The sequence below is a fragment of the Triticum dicoccoides genome, chromosome 6B, assembly GCF_002162155.2.
Source record: "Triticum dicoccoides isolate Atlit2015 ecotype Zavitan chromosome 6B, WEW_v2.0, whole genome shotgun sequence".
Classification (NCBI taxonomy): domain Eukaryota; kingdom Viridiplantae; phylum Streptophyta; class Magnoliopsida; order Poales; family Poaceae; genus Triticum; species Triticum dicoccoides.
In genome coordinates, this window is record NC_041391.1 from 158,196,415 (window position 1) to 158,212,914 (window position 16,500).

General features: G+C 46.4%; 1 pseudogene; it reads left to right on the forward strand.

Annotated features, from left to right (window-relative positions):
* Window positions 1–15,590, forward strand: part of LOC119320958 — a 32,792-nt pseudogene extending 17,202 nt beyond the window's left edge.
* Window positions 15,591–16,500: the final 910 nt, after the last annotated feature.

A 16,500-nucleotide genomic window follows, 5' to 3' on the forward strand; every position in this document is an offset into this window, starting at 1 on the left:
TTTTATTTAGGTTGTTAGTAGATATCGATTTTAGGTTAGTGCATTTTAATTAGGTTAGTGTAGAGGAAAAAGTAAAATAAGGAAAAGGAAGAAAAGAGGAAGAAGGAAGAAGGAAGAAGAAGAAGAAAAAGAATGAGAGGAAAAAGGAAAATAAGAAGAGAAGAAAGGAGAAGAAGAGGAGAGGAAAAGAAAAGGAGAAATAAATAAGAAGAAGAAAAAAGAAGAAAAAGAAGAGGAGAAGAAGAAAGGAATAGAGGAGAAGAAGAAAAAATAGAAAAAAATTTATATTTTTTCTTCTTGTCCTCTATTCCTTTCTTCTTCTTCTTCCTTCTTCCTTCTTCCTCTTTTCTTCCTTTTCCTTAATTATTTTCCTTTCTCGAGGGAGAAGAAGAAAAAGAAGAGGAGAAGAAGAAAGAAAGGAATAGAGGAGAAATAAATAAGAAGAACAAAAAAGAAGAAAAGGAAGAGGAGAAGAAGAAAGGAATAGAGGAGAAGAAGAAAAAATAGAATTTTTTCTATTTTTTCTTCTTCTCCTCTATTCCTTTCTTCTACTGCTCTTTTTTTTCTTATTTTTTTCTTCGATCTTCTCCTCTATTCCTTTCTTCTTCTCCTCTTTTTATTTCTTCTTCGTTTTCTTATGTTTTATCGGGTCTGTCACCGTCAGGCTGCTCGCCTTCGCCCTCGCCGCCCCCTCGAGATAACTTCGACATGAGGGGCGGTCGATATATATACCCCCTCTCGACCGTGATAACCTATACAACGGCAGCACCGACCTCGGCCCTCTCGCTCCACCAAAACTCTCGAGGCCACCCAAATTTACCAAATTAAAAGAGCGTTGTCGTCGAGGCCACCCCAAACCCTTGAAGCGTTGTGTCGAGGCGATCCCAAACCCTAGAGAAGCAGCGTCGAGGCCACTAACATGATTCCTTATTGTGATTAGCTAGCTAGTTCTACGTTTGCCACTAATATATATCCATCTGTACCATGTTTGAATAATAATTGACATGTTGTAAATATTTGCAGAAACTATATGGAGCACTACCGAGACGAAGCAACAGAAGCGATGTTGGGGGAGATGATCGCAGAAGGAACTGATGTCATTGCGTCATTTTTCAACGACGTCGTTGGTCAGGAAGAAGGACTGGGTGAAGAAGAGGGCTATGTTCATGATGGCTCCGGCCCATTAATGCCGGTACAAGAAGAGGGCTATGTTCATGATGGCTCCGGTGATGACCCAATGGAGGTACAAGAAGGAGACCGTGCTGACTGCTCTGGTGACTGAACCGAGTCCGCCCAGGTATATATATATTAGTTAAGCCCTTGCTGACTAGCTAGTTAATTGGTGCATCCACTGTTTTGGTATATGTACACATATTAATTACTCTCGTCTTTCTTCCTTTTAATTTCTAGCCCTCCGGATCGAGCACAACTTCGGTAAGGAGACGAGGCCCAAAGAAAAAGTTGAGCTCGGATGAAAGGTTTGAGATCATAGAAATCACGCCCGAGGGCGAACCGATTGAACCCATCCGGACAAAGCGCGCATTTTCTGCTCAGTGCGGGGTTCTTGTTAGGGACAAGATCCCGATCAGCATCCAGTAATGGTATAAGCCTAAGGACGACCCTGAGGTGTCTTATGTCAATGATATGCAGAAAGAAGATCTTTGGACTCAGCTGAAGGCAAATTTCACCCTACCGCCAGAGGAGGATCCGGAGAAGCCAGTTAAAGAGCAATTAATCAAGTCTTGTGCTCTTAAGAAGATGGCAACCCTATTCAGGAGGTGGAGGAAAGAGTTGAACCATTTTGTCGAAAAAAAGACACCAGAATTCATCAGCAAATATGAGAAGATCAAAGATCACTGGCCCGCATTTGTGGCCCACAAGACATCGGAAAAGAGTAAGAAGATGTCGGCGACGAACAAGGAAAATGCTGCGAATAAGAAGCTTCACCATCGCACGGGGTCAGGTGGCTACCTTAAAGCCCGGCCTATGTGGTCCAAGGAGGAGAATGATTTGCTTGAAAATGGGATCGAACTAGAGAAAATGAGATGGCCAGACCGTTGCTGGACTTGGTTCTTCGAGGCTGGCGGAACCTTGGACCCTGTATCAGGGATGTGCCGTTGGACGGATGAGCAACTGGAAATACCAGTCAAGAACCTTCGACACTATATCAATGCAGCGCAGAAAGGGACGTTCAACCAGACAGGGAGAAGGACGAGCTCATAATGGCCCTCGGGAATCCTGAGCACCCTAGACGGACACGAGGCACGCCAGGCTCCATTCCGTGGAGGTTGGTTTTCCGGACGGAGGGGGTTACAAAACCCACGAGAGGAGGAAGAAACTAGAGCAGGGCCAACTGCAGGCGCTGCACGAAAGGGTAATGGGGCTAGAGGAACAAGCAAAGGAACGAGAAGCAGCAGATTGCAGCAAACGACCTGTTGGAAATATGCCCTAGAGGCAATAATAAAAGGATTATTATTATATTTCCTTGTTCATGATAATTGTCTTTTATTCATGCTATAATTGTATTATCCGGAAATCGTAATACACGTGTGAATACATAGACCACAATACGTCCCTAGTAAGCCTCTAGTTGACTAGCTCGTTGGTCAACAGATAGTCATGGTTTCCTGACTATGGACATTAGATGTCGTTGACAACGGGATCACATCATTAGGAGAATGATGTGATGGACAAGACCCAATCCTAAGCATAGCACAAGATTGTGTAGTTCGTTTTGCTAGAGCTTTTCCAATGTCAAGTATCTCTTCCTTAGACCATGAGATCGTGTAACTCCCGGATACCGTAGAAGTGCCTTGGGTGTACCAAACGTCACAACGTAACTGGGTGACTATAAAGGTGCACTACAGGTATCTCCGAAAGTGTCTGTTGGGTTGACACGGATCGAGACTGGGATTTGTCACTCCGTATTACGGAGAGGTATCACTGGGCCCACTCGGTAGTGCATCATCATAATGAGCTCAAAGTGACCAGGTGTTTGGTCACGGGATCATGCATTACGGTACGAGAAAAGTGACTTACCGGTAACGAGATTGAACGAGGTATTGGGATACCAACGATCGAATCTCGGGCAAGTAACATACCGTCTGACAAAGGGAATAGTATACGGGGTTGCTTGAATCCTCGACATCGTGGTTCATCCGATGAGATCATCGAGGAGTATGTGGGAGACAACATGGGTATCCAGATCCCGCTATTGGTTATTGACCGGAGAGCCGTCTCGGTCATGTCTGCATGTCTCCCGAACCCGTAGGGTCTTAAGGTTCGGTGACGCTAGGGTTGTATGAATATGAGTATGCAGCAAACCGAATGTTGTTCGAAGTCCCGGATGAGATCCCGGACGTCACGAGGAGTTCCGGAATGGTCCAGAGGTAAAGAAGTATATATAGGAAGTGTTGTTTCGGCCATCGGGATAGTTTTGGGGCACCCGGTATTGTACCGGGACCACCGGAAGGGTCCCAGGGGTCCATTGGGTGGGGCCACCTATCCCGGAGGGCCCCGTGGGCTGAAGTAGGAGGGGAACCAGCCCCTAGTGGGCTGGTGCGCCCCCCTTGGGCCCCCTGCGCCTAGGGTTGGAAACCCTAGGTGGGGGGAGGGGGGCGCACCACTTGCCTTGGGGGGCACTCCACCCCCTTGGCCGCCGCCCCCCTTGAGAGATTGCATCTCCCAGGGCCGGCGCCCCCCCTGGGGGCCTATATAAAGGAGGGCAAGGGGGAGGGCAGCCGCACCCTGTGTCTTGGCGCCTCTCTCCCCCTGCTACACCTCGTCCTCCTCCCGCAGCAGCTTGGCGAAGCCCTGCCGGAGTTCTGCTGCATCCACCACCACGCCGTTGTCCTGCTGGATCATCATCGACCTCTCCTTCCCCCTTGCTGGATCAAGAAGGAGGAGACGTCATCTGCTCCGTACGTGTGTTGAACGCGGGGGTGCTGTCCGTTCGGCACTTGGTCATTGGTGATTTGGATCACGGCGAGTACGACTCCATCATCACCGTTCTCTTGAACGCTTCCACACGCGATCTACAAAGTGGTATGTAGATGCAATCTCTCTCCCATGACTCGTTGCTTAGATGAACTCATAGATGGATCTTGGTGAAACCGTAGGAAATTTTTTAATTTTCTGCAACGTTCCCCAACAGTGGTATCAGAGCTAGGTCTATGCGTAGTTCTCTATTGCACGAGTAGAACACAATTTTGTTGTGGGCGTAGATCTTGTCAACTTGCTTGCCGCTACTAGTCTTTTCTTGCTTCAGCGGTATTGTGGGATGAAGCGGCCCGGACTGACCTTACACGTACGCTTACGTGAGATAGGTTCCACCGACTGACATGCACTAGTTGCATAAGGTGGCTAGCAGGTGTCTGTCTCTCCTACTTTAGTTGGAGCGATTAGATGAAAAGGGTCCTTATGAAGGGTAAATAGAAGTTGACAAAATCACGTTGTGGTTATTCGTAGGTAAGAAAACGTTCTTGCTAGAACCCAATTGCAGCCACGTAAAAGATGCAACAACAATTAGAGGACGTCTAACTTGTTTTTAGAGCAATTGTCATGTGATGTGATATGGCCAGAAGTTGTGATGAATGATGAATGATATATTGTGATGTATGAGATCATGTTCTTGTAATAGGAATCACGACTTGCATGTCGATGAGTATGACAACCGGCAGGAGCCATAGGAGTTGTCTTTATTTTTTGTATGACCTGCGTGTCATTGAAGAACGCCATGTAAATTACTTTACTTTATTGATAAACGCGTTAGCCATAGAAGTAGAAGTAGTCGTTGGCGTGACAACTTCATGAAGACACGATGATGGAGATCATGGTGTCATGCCGGTGACGAAGATGATCATGGAGCCCCGAAGATGGAGATCGAAGGAGCTATATGATATTGGCCATATCATGTCACTACTTTATATAATTGCATGTGATGTTTATTATGTCTATGCATCTTGTTTACTTAGAACGACGGTAGTAAATAAGATGATCCCTTATAACAATTTCAAGAAAGTGTTCCCCCTAACTGTGCGCCGTTGCTAAAGTTCGTCGTTTCGAAGCACCACGTGATGATCGAGTGTGATAGATCCTTACGTTCACATACAACGGGTGTAAGACAGTTTTACACATGCATAAACACTTAGGGTTAACTTGACGAGCCTAGCATGTACAGACATGGCCACGGAACACAAGAGACCGAAAGGTCGAACATGAGTCGTATGGAAGATACGATCAACATGGAGATGTTCACCGATGATGACTAGTCCGTCTCACGTGATGATTGGACACGGCCTACTCGACTCGGATCGTGTAACACTTAGATGACTAGAGGGATGTCTAATCTGAGTGGGAGTCCATTAAATAATTTGATTAGATGAACTTAATTATCATGAACTTAGTCTAAAACCTTTGCAAAATATGTCTTATAGATCAAATGGCCAACGCTCATGTCAACATGAACTTCAACGCGTTCCTAGAGAAAACCAAGCTGAAAGATGATGGCAGAAACTATTCGGACTGGGTCCGGAACCTGAGGATCATCCTCATAGCAGCCAAGAAAGATTATGTCCTAGAAGCACCGCTAGGTGAAGCACCCATCCCAGAGAACCAAGAAGTTATGAACGCTTGGCAGTCACGTGCTGATGATTACTCCCTCGTTCAGTGTGGCATGCTTTACAGCTTAGAACCGGGGCTCTAAAAGCATTTTGAGCGACACGGAGCATATAAGATGTTCGAGGAGCTGAAAATGGTTTTTCAAGCTCATGCCCGGGTCGAGAGATATGAAGTCTCCGACAAGTTCTATAGTTGTAAGATGGAGGAAAACAGTTCTGTCAGTGAGCACATACTCAAAATGTCTAGGTTGCACAACCGCCTGTCCTAGCTGGAGATCAACCTCCCGGACGAGGCGGTCATTGACAGAATCCTTCAGTCGCTCCCACCAAGCTACAAGAGCTTTGTGCTGAACTACAATATGCAGGGGATGGTGAAGACCATTCCTAAAGTATTTTCAATGCTGAAGTCAGCAGAGGTTGAAATCAAGAAAGAACATCAAGTGTTGATGGTCAATAAGACCACTAAGTTCAAGAAGGGCAAGGGTAAGAAGAACTTCAAGAAGGACGGCAAAGATGTTGCCGCGCCCGGTAAGCCAGTTGCCGGGAAGAAGTCAAAGAATGGACCCAAGCCTGAGACTGAGTGCTTTTATTGCAAAGGGAAGGGTCACTGGAAGTGGAACTGCCCCAAATACTTAGCAGACAAGAAGGTCGGCAACACTAAAGGTATATGTGATATACATGTAATTGATGTGTACCTTACCAGTACTCGTAGTAACTCCTGGGTATTTGATACCGGTGCCGTTGCTCATATTTGTAACTCACAGCAGGAGCTGCGGAATAAGCGGAGACTGGCAAAGGACGAGGTGACGATGCGCGTCGGGAATGGTTCCAAGGTCGATGTGATCGTCGTCGGCACGCTACCTCTACATTTACCCACGGTATTAGTTATAAACCTCAATAATTGTTATTTAGTGCCAAGTTTGAGCATGAACATTGTATCTGGATCTCGTTTGATGCGAGATGGCTACTCATTTAAATCCGAGAATAATGGTTGTTCTATTTATATGAGAGATATGTTTTATGGTCATGCCCCAATGGTCAATGGTTTATTCTTAATGAATCTCGAACGTAATGTTACACATATTCATAGTGTGAATACCAAAAGATGTAAAGTTGATAACGATAGTCCCACATACATTTGGCACTGCCTCCTTGGTCACAATGGTGTCAAGCGCATGAAGAAGCTCCATGTTGATGGACTTTTAGAGTCTCTCGATTATGAATCATTTGACACATGCGAACCATGCCTCATGGGCAAAATGACCAAGACTCCGTTCTCCGGAACAATGGAGCGAGCAACCAACTTATTAGAAATCATACATACCGATGTGTGCGGTCCAATGAGCGTTGAGGCTCGCGGAGGATATCGTTATGTTCTCACTCTCACTGATGACTTGAGTAGATATGGGTATGTATACTTGATGAAACACAAGTCTAAGACCTTTGCAAAGTTCAAGGAATTTCAGAATGAAGTAGAGAATCAACGTGACCGAAAGATAAAATTCTTACGATCAGATCGTGGAGGAGAATATTTAAGTCACGAATTTGGTACGCACTTAAGGAAATACGAAATTGTTTCGCAACTCATGCCGCCTGGAACACCTCAGCGTAACGGTGTGTCTGAACATCGTAATCGCACTCTATTGGATATGGTGCGATCTATGATGTCTCTTACTGATTTACCGCTATCATTTTGGGGATACGCTCTAGAGACAGCTACATTCACTTTAAATAGGGCACCGTCTAAATCCGTTGAGACGACACCGTATGAATTATGGTTTGGGAAGAAACCTAAGCTGTCGTTTCTAAAAGTTTGGGGATGCGATGCTTATGTCAAGAAACTTCAACCTGAAAAGCTCGAACCCAAGTCGGAAAAATGTGTCTTCATAGGATACCCTAAGGAAACCATTGGGTATACCTTCTGCCTTAGATCCGAAGGCAAGATCTTTGTTGCCAAGAACGGATCCTTTCTGGAAAAAGAGTTTCTCTCGAAAGGAGTAAGTGGGAGGAAAGTAGAACTCGATGAAGTACTACCTCTTGAACCGGAAAGTAGTGCAGCCCAGGAAAATGTTCCTCTGGTGCCTACACCGACTGGAGAGGAAATTAATGATGATGATCAAGGTACTTCAGATCAAGTTGCTACTGAACTTCGTAGGTCCACAAGGACACGTTCCACACCAGAGTGGTATGGCAACCCTGTCCTGGAAATCATGTTGTTAGACAATGGTGAACCTTCGAACTATGAAGAAGCGATGGCGGGCCTAGATTCCAACAAATGGCTAGAAGCCATGCAATCCGAGATAGAATCCATGTATGAAAACAAAGTATGGACTTTGACTGACTTGCCCGATGATCGGCAACCGATAGAAAACAAATGGATCTTTAAGAAGAAGACGAACGCGGATGGTAATGTCACCACCTATAAAGCTCGACTTGTCGCTAAGGGTTATCGGCAAGTTCAAGGGGTTGACTATGATGAGACTTTCTCTCCCGTAGCGAAGCTTAAGTCGGTCCGAATCATGTTAGCAATTGCCGCATACTATGATTATGAGATATGGCAGATGGACGTCAAAACGGCATTCCTTAACAGTTATCTTAAGGAAGAGCTGTATATGATGCAGCCGGAAGGTTTTGTCGATCCTAAGAATGCTAACAAAGTATGCAAGCTCTAGCGATCCATTTATGGGCTGGTGCAAGCATCTCGGAGTTGGAACATTCGCTTTGATGAGATGATCAAAGTGTTTGGGTTTATGCAGACTTATGGAGAAGCCTGCGTTTAAAAGAAAGTGAGTGGGAGCTCTGTAGCATTTCTCATATTATATGTAGATGACATACTTTTGATGGGAAATGATATAGAATTCTTGGACAGCATTAAGGCCTACTTGAATAAGTGTTTTTCAATGAAGGACATTGGAGAAGCTGCTTACATATTAGGCATCAAGATCTATAGGGATAGATCGAGACGCCTCATAGGTCTTTCACAAAGCACATACCTTGATAAGATTTTGAAGAAGTTCAAAATGGATCAATCCAAGAAAGGGTTCTTGCCTGTATTGCAAGGTGTGAGATTGACCTCGGCTCAATGCCCGACCACGGCAAAAGATAAAGAAGAGATGAGTGTCATCCCCTATGCCTCAGCCATAGGATCTATTATGTATGCCATGCTGTGTACCAGACCTGATGTAAACCTTGCCGTAAGTTTGGTAGGAAGGTACCAAAGTAATCCCGGCAAGGAACACTGGACAGCGGTCAAGAATATCCTGAAGTACCTGAGAAGGACAAATGACATGTTTCTCGTTTATGGAGGTGACGAAGAGCTCGTCGTAAAGGGTTACGTCGACGCTAGCTTCGACACAGATCTGGATGACTCTAAGTCACAAACCAGATACGTGTATATGTTAAATGGTGGGGCAGTAAGCTGGTGCAGCTGCAAGCAGAGCATTGTGGCGGGATCTACATGTGAAGCGCAGTACATGGTAGCCTCGGAGGCAGCGCATGAAGCAATCTGGGTGAAGGAGTTCATCATCGACCTAGGAGTCATACCCAATGCGTCGGGGCCGATCAAACTCTTCTGTGACAACACTGGAGCTATTGCCCTTGCCAAGGAGCCCAGGTTTCACAAGAAGACCAGGCACATCAAGCGTCATTTCAACTCCATCCATGAAAATGTTCAAGATGGAGACATAGATATTTGCAAAGTACATACGGATCTAAATGTCGCAGATCCGTTGACTAAACCTCTTTCGCGAGCAAAACATGATCAACACCAGAACTCTATGGGTGTTCGATTCATCACAATGTAACTAGATTATTGACTCTAGTGCAAGTGGGAGACTGTTGGAAATATGCCCTAGAGGCAATAATAAAAGGATTATTATTATATTTCCTTGTTCACGATAATTGTCTTTTATTCATGCTATAATTGTATTATCCGGAAATCGTAATACACGTGTGAATACATAGACCACAATACGTCCCTAGTAAGCCTCTAGTTGACTAGCTCGTTGGTCAACAGATAGTCATGGTTTCCTGACTATGGACATTAGATGTCGTTGACAACGGGATCACATCATTAGGAGAATGATGTGATGGACAAGACCCAATCCTAAGCATAGCACAAGATCGTGTAGTTCGTTTTGCTAGAGCTTTTCCAATGTCAAGTATCTCTTCCTTAGACCACGAGATCGTGTAACTCCCGGATACCGTAGAAGTGCCTTGGGTGTACCAAACGTCACAACGTAACTGGGTGACTATAAAGGTGCACTACAGGTATCTCCGAAAGTGTCTGTTGGGTTGACACGGATCGAGACTGGGATTTGTCACTCCGTATTACGGAGAGGTATCACTGGGCCCACTCGGTAGTGCATCATCATAATGAGCTCAAAGTGACCAAGTGTCTGGTCACGGGATCATGCATTACGGTACGAGTAAAGTGACTTACCGGTAACGAGATTGAACGAGGTATTGGGATACCGACGATCGAATCTCGGGCAAGTAACGTACCGTCTGACAAAGGGAATAGTATACGGGGTTGCTTGAATCCTCGACATCGTGGTTCATCCGATGAGATAATCGAGGAGTATGTGAGAGCCAACATGGGTATCCAGATCCTGCTATTGGTTATTGACCGGAGAGCCGTGTCGGTCATGTCTGCATGTCTCCCGAACCCGTAGGGTCTACACACTTAAGGTTCGGTGACGCTAGGGTTGTATGAATATGAGTATGCAGCAAACCAAATGTTGTTCGGAGTCCCGGATGAGATCCCGGACGTCACGAGGAGTTTCGGAATGGTCCGGAGGTAAAGAATTATATATAGGAAGTGTTGTTTCGGCCATCGGGAAAGTTTCGGGGTCACCCGGTATTGTACCGGGACCACCGGAAGGGTCCCGGGGGTCCACCGGGTGGGGCCACCTATCCCGGAGGGTCTCGTGGGCTGAAGTGGGAGGGGAACCAGCCCCTAGTGGGCTGGTGCGCCCCCCCTTGGCCCCCCCTGCGCCTAGGGTTGGAAACCCTAGGTGGGGGGGGGGGGCGCACCACTTGCCTTGGGGGGCACTCCACCCCCCTTGGCCGTTGCCCCCCTTGGGAGATTGCATCTCCCAGGGCCTGCGCCCCCCCTGGGGGCCTATATAAAGGAAGGCAAGGGGGAGGGCAGCCGCACCCTGTGTCTTGGCGCCTCCCTCCCCTTGCTACACCTCGTCCTCCTCCCGCAGCAGCTTGGCGAAGCCCTGCCGGAGTTCTGCTGCATCCACCACCACGCCGTTGTGCTGCTGGATCATCATCAACCTCTCCTTCCCCCTTGCTGGATCAAGAAGGAGGAGACGTCATCCGCTTCGTACGTGTGTTGAACGCGGAGGTGCTGTCCGTTCGGCACTTGGTCATCGGTGATTTGGATCACGGCGAGTACGACTCCATCATCACCGTTCTCTTGAACGCTTCCGCACGCGATCTACAAAGTGGTATGTAGATGCAATCTCTCTCCCATGACTCGTTGCTTAGATGAACTCATAGATGGATCTTGGTGAAACCGTAGGAAATTTTTTAATTTTCTACAACGTTCCCCAACACGACCTGCCGAAGCTTCCCCCGAAGCTACCCCGCCATCTCAGTGGAGAAGCAGCATGGCTTCCACCGAGCTGCTTCACCCGGAGCATGTCTTGACGGCTCCTGCCAGCTATCCCGTGGATGCTATCACGGAGTCTCAACATTGCCACATTATGGCGCGATGGATGAATTTGAAGGTCAAGGCGGCTGTTGGCTCTGTTTATCCTACTGGATCCGGAGCAACTTATCACTGCCGGCCGATTCCAGAAGGATATGCTAAGGTGATGGTGGACGAAATAACGGAGGGATTTGAGGACCTCCTGCTTGACCATCCTACCGCTGAAGGGGAGACTAGGCTGGGTTCTGCTCTGAAGACTCCATGCCTATGGCCGAAGGAGCTCATCAACCTTCCGAACTGGACGCCTCCGCCTCCTCCTCCTCCTCCTCCGGCGAGTCAGGGCACTCCGCCTCCTCCACCGGCTCCTCCTCCGGCGAGTGATGATCAGGGCACGCGTGGCGACACTCCGCCTCCTTCTCCGCCTGCGCCGGCGCTCCCGAGCAGCCAGTAGCCTCCTCCTTCTCTGCCTCGCCAGCAAGGGCGGAAGAGACCCGCCGCCACCCCGGCTGCTCCGGCGCGTCGTACTCCTTCTCCCCCGCCTCGTAAGCAAGCACGAAAGAAGACAGACGTGGCAGCCGCTCCGTCTGCTCCGGCGTCTAGCAGCACAACCAGAGGCGGGAGGCAATACAGATACGGTCCACCTCTCAAGCCTCTAGAGAAGTTACCGTACGAGAGGTCCGAGGAGGAAAACGATACGATTGTGCGGACCCACGTGAAGGGGTTCTTTGAAGGGGTGAAAGCAAAGAGACATCCACCTCCGGAGGAGAAGGTAGATCCGGTGAAAGCAAAGCGCACTATCGATGCCCTGAGGAAACCACCAAAGTCTCCGCCGAGAACCAACTATGAGCGCATTACTGAACAGACATATCTCCAACCCCAGCGGTCGGGAACTACTGTCAGTGCTAAAATGTTAAAAGAACGAGCAAAGGGGAAAAAATTGCCCAGCTCGGCGAACAAGCACAACAATCGTGCCCCCCGCTCAATGTGTCTAATGCTCCGGGGACGGTGGCCGGTTATGGCAATCTTGCTGATTACCTGCCTGACGATCAACTTCCTGATTTCTTGGAGGTGGACGAACACAGATACGAGTACGGTAAGCCTCTCATCAAAGATGAAAAATCTCTGACAACAATGATGCGAAGATTCCATAATTGGTACATGGAAACCTGCAGAGAGTCTGGGGGTACGAATGCTTTGTATCTGAATATTAAAGAGGAGCACGACCTCGTTGCAAATGATCTGTTGACTGTTCCATTTGATGAGTTCTTCGCGTTCTTCAATCAAAAGGCCCTCGATAAACTAATGGTCTTTTGCTACTGTCTGTAAGTACTATTTCTGTCATTAAGTCTCTATATATAGCTCGGCTCTTTCATTTCATGTATTTATAACTAATTATCCTCAATATATTATGCAGATTGAAGATCGTTGAGTGCAAAAAACAAGAAATTTATGATATTGGGTTCATTAACACAAATATCATAGATGAATTTCTGGTTAAAAAGGACGTCAAAGAGGCCGAGGACAACTTGCTACGATCGTTGATCAAAAATCAAAACAAAGATACCATACTCTTTCCTTACAACGGCAAGTGAGTGTTACTGTCGTGTGCATATTCGGTTTTCCTTATTACTCGAGCGAGGTTATAGTAATGTAATTAATGAGTTATGCATGCGTGCGCAGGTACCATTATGTTCTTCTGGAGATTAAGCTTGAGCGGGGACTAGTAACCATCTTAGACTTGAAACGGAAAGATCCCAAAGCCTATGCGGACATGACTAAATTGCTCAACAAATAAGTTCAATCGATCATTATCGCACCATATCGGCAACTTTTTGTTCATTTTCTGATATCTCAAGTAATAATAATTATTTTCTTTGTCTTGCAGGGTTTGGAAACAGTTCACCGCAGAAGCTCCGGGACTGCCGAAGGAGCTGCGATATACGTACCCGAAAGTAAGTACTACTGGCTAGCTAGTTGCGCGCATCTCCCGTTGATTCTATAGCTATACTTTCATCAATGTCATTTATAATGCTTCATTATCAGTTTGATTGACCTCTGTTTCTCGTAAAGTGCTTGTGGCAGGAAGAAGGGAATGATTTCTGTGGATACTACGTGTGCGCGTTCATCCACAACGCGACTTTGAAAAACAAGCGGGGCTACTCTAAAAGACAATATGAAATGCGTAAGCAATAATATTCATAATTTCATTTTATTACACCATCATTTCTGTTGAGTTTCATTCATATATATATATGTATTAATTAACCCCCTTCTTCAAATTAGACGTGGCAGATGCGGAATGAACTCCTAGAACCAGATCGCATGAAAACAATTCAAGAGGAATTGGCGGGATTCTTTCTTGACCACGTCATCAATAAATCCGGAGAATACCATGTGCAAATTGATTTCAATTGCTAGGGGATTGTAATTAAGAGATCTTATACATATTGCACATGTATGTAGCCAGTAGCGTCAGATACATGATATACGAAAACTTGTTGTTCGACCTCGGAGAAGGAGAGGTCGATCGATCACTTCTCACGGTATGCATGACGAACTTCTGTACTCAATGGTTCTCTCGATCACTTATGTATATATAGTACGTAGCGTCGACCAAGCACGAACATAAGAGAGGACACTTCTCTCTATTAATTAGCTAGCTAACACAATATATGAAACACCTAAATTAACCCCCCAAAACCCCCAACCCCCCCTTCTTTCAAGAAAAAAACAAAAACCCCAGCCACTGGAATGCTGATGCGTGGATGCCTTTTGGTCCCGGTTGGTACCACCAACTGGGACCAAAGGACCCCTGACTGGGCTCGGCGCACAGGGCTACGTGGTGGCACATTGGTCCCGGTTCGTGTTTGAACCAGGACTAATGGGTGGAGGTATTAGTAACGACCCATTAGTCCCGGTTCATGAACCAGGACTGTTCATGAACCAGGACTAAAGGCCCTTACTAACCGGGACTATTAGGTGTTTTTCTACTAGTGTAGAAAGATCCATCATAGACTTATGCAGCAGCAGCAGCACCTTGTTACCTGACAAGATGGTGATCGCGGACTTGGGCTGCTCCTCTGGCCCAAACGCGCTGGCTCTGGTATCGGTCGCTGTCGAGGCGATCCATGGTTACTGTCTTCAGTTGCAGCAGCCACCACCGGAACTGTGTGTGTTCCTCAACGACCTGCCTGACAATGACTTCAACACGGTGGTGAAGAGCCTTGTCACGCTCCGTCAAATCAACGACCCTGTGGTCCTGACGGGTGTCGCACCAGGGTCGTTTTACGAGAGACTCTCACTAGTAGCTCCGTGCATCTTATGTGCTCGTCCAGTAGCCTGCACTGGCTCTCAAAGGTATGAGTGTGACACTGCTTGATGGATCGATCCATTGCATTAACTTGCCAATTTTCTAATCAAAACCTTTATCTTCACAGGCTCCTGAAGTTCTAACAAGGAACCAGATCCCGGCTTACTACATCAATGAGCATGCTAGGCGTGAAAAGCTCCCTATGGTCCTTGAAGCCTATGCACAACAGTTCAGGAAGGATTTCAGACATTTTCTGGAACTGAGAGCCAAAGAATTAGTCACAGGAGGGCAGATGGTTGTTTCCATTATAGGAAGGCATTCTGATGGCATCGCCCCCTTTCACATCTAGGACATTCTTGCTCAGGTTCTAAGTATTATGGCCTCAGCCCTCAGAGGTACATTTTCTTAGTTTTTCTAGCATAGAGTTTTATCGTTTACCTGCGAAGGCATGAGTAATTGATCTTTCACGGTGATCGACAGGGTGTAATTGACAAGGCGAAGTTTGATTCTTTCTACGTGCCAGTCTATGGGCCTTCAAAGGAAGATTTAAGGGAGATCATCCAAGAAGAGGGTTCCTTTTCCATCAAGGAGTTTCTGGTACATAACTTTTTAAGTGACCTAGACAGTGCACTCGTCACCCCAAGCTGGATCGCAAACCAGATAAGAGCCGTGTACGAACAGATAGTCGTGCAACATTTTGGGGATGTCATGGACGAATTTGTGAGGATCGCGGAGCGGCGCTGGAGCCTGGACGCAAGCTTGCTGCAGGAAGAGCTTGCTGGATTAGCTATGCTGACTCTGTCGGTCGCCAAGGCACCATCAATTGATGACCATGGCTGGTGGTGTGACTGCTTTGCATTTTCCAAAGGTACGCCACATTTGAATGAGACTGAGCCGTTGAATTCTTCAAGGCAACGATGTCAACAGTTTCCTTGGTCTTGTTACTCAGGATGGTGAGTTGGTGGCCGGTTTACAAGGCAACAACATGTTCACACTTCATTAATCAATTTACATATTGGAGTGGGCTTTCTTGTGTCATACTATGTGATTGCTTCTCTTCTATGTTTATGAACTTCTATGTTTATGAACTTTATATATCTGTATTATTCTGTCATTCGAATAGACTATTTTATATATTGTAAAAATGTGTGACTTATTTGTCCAAGTACATGTTCACACTACAACCTTATTCTAGCTCTCAGTTATCGCTCCAGCTCGTTTTTTCATCGTCATAACTCGAAGTGTTCTTTACACATTTGACCTTAATTCAGGCCCGTGCTTCTCACTGTATTCTTATTTTTGTCCTTAATCATGCTCCTGACTGTTCCATCAGCCCAACTACTATGGTACAGTTCTGCATGGTGATCAGGGTCAGCGCACTGTTTGGGTGATGCTCGCAAGGTGCTCGAACAGATGCCAGCCAGAGAGTAAAAACCTGAAGATGCTCTTCAGGTAGTCGAAAGCTTTCGCCATGGCCGATGAGAGAAGAGGTGGTGCCAGACTGGGTAGTGGCTGGCGTACCAAGCTGGGAGGATGAGAGAACCAAAGGAGGGGGAGGAAGTGGGTATGCACCTGTGTTTGATACAAGAGTTTTGCAGATTGAGTTTGATACTGAAGTTTTTCTGAGTACTATTACGCAACCCTTCTTTTCATATTATAATTCTGGAAGTATCACAAAGACTTCTACGCTTTTGTCATGCTATTTTGCCATTGATGTTTCCTTGATGTGCATTAATATGCATAAAAGGGTGTATGCTAGTTCATTATTTGTCTGCTGATGCATTAGTTGTGCAGCTGCTTGTGTCCAGTGTCAGTGGCAATTCGAGCACTGTAACTCAATAAAAAAATGTGGTAAATTTTACAGAGATAGGATTTGCCCTTTCCTTCATGTGGTAATTTTGTAAGTATGAAGA